This window comes from Lipotes vexillifer, unplaced genomic scaffold (genome assembly GCF_000442215.2).
Source record: "Lipotes vexillifer unplaced genomic scaffold, Lipotes_vexillifer_v1.1 scaffold586, whole genome shotgun sequence".
NCBI classification, from domain to species: domain Eukaryota; kingdom Metazoa; phylum Chordata; class Mammalia; order Artiodactyla; family Lipotidae; genus Lipotes; species Lipotes vexillifer.
In genome coordinates this window covers 1091736-1093060 of record NW_006781860.1, presented here as the reverse complement: position 1 = coordinate 1093060, position 1325 = coordinate 1091736, and positions in this window count along the sequence as shown.

The following is a 1325-nucleotide window of genomic DNA, read 5'->3' as shown; positions in this document are numbered from 1 at the left end:
TTTTTTTGGGGGGGGGGGGGGAGAATCTGGGTCAAACAGCCTCTCTTTCTCATGCTCTGCTCAAGAATATGGACTGAGACATACTGTAAGGAGGCAATTCTAAGTGGGAGTCAAAGCTAAAAGAAAACATAGAAGCAAGCCAGACTTTGGCTCAGGGTCATAAGAAGGAAGAACCCAGAAAGAATCTGAGTCCAACTAATGGTGGAGCACTGCACTGGAGACCATGAGCCCCAAAGATGGGCCTCTAGGGTGGCCTCAGATTCATCCTGCCTTCCACTTCTGTCCGCAAAGTAAAATCTCATGAATGGAATTCCGAGGGTTCATGGGGGGCAAAAAAAATCACATGTTAATTTTCACTAACCTGGAACTGAAACTTAGCATCTTCTGCCCCTTCCTCCGGGAAGCCCCCTATAAACTCGAAGATTGGGTGAGGTTCCCCAGCGATGTGCTCCCAAGCCCCTTTCCCCTCTCCTTAACAACACAGGGACAATGTTCACTGTAATGCCTACGTATCTATCTCTATCTCGCTTCAGACCATAAGTTTTTCGTGGGCAGGAACCCTGTTGGTCTCCTTTGGATTTCCAGGGCTTGGCACAGTAAATGTCCTACAGTATATACTGTAGTTCATAATTTTATTGAACCCATCAATGAATGAAGTTTCTACAGGAAGTCATAGGTATATAAAAAATAATTTAACGATGGAAGCTTAGTGACCTAGCCACAGCTCTAAAGAGGAAAATAATGGAGCAGATACCAAACCCTATAGGAGAATATTAGAATTAAGGCCTCTCACATAACAGTTGTTAAGGCAATTCAGTTCAATGAACGTTTACTGTGACCTACCGTAGGTCACACCCCCTTCCCGTAAGGATTTAACTAATATGAGAGAGTAAGACATGCAGAAACATCTCCAACACAACGCATATACCATGAGATACATACTGTCCAAGGTAGATCATTTTGGGGGGAAACTACCATTAGCACTAGAGTCAGATGACATATATCCAAATCCCGGCCCCACCACTTATTTACTAACAGAAACTTACAATAGGTGATTCTCTTTGCTCCTCACACACACTCCCCAGCCCTGTGCAAACTGCCTAGATTAGGAGGGACCTCAACAAAACAAACAACCACACTGTAAGGGGCAGAGAAAATTGGAGCTTGCCTCCAAATGTGCAAGTAAAAATACAACACCTTGCACTGATAGCTCATCTTTGATAGCCTTGCTTTATCTTTTTTTTTTTTTTGCAGTACGTGGGCCTCTCACTGTTGTGGCCTCTCCCGTTGCGGAGCAACAGGCTCTGGATGCACAGGCTCAGCGG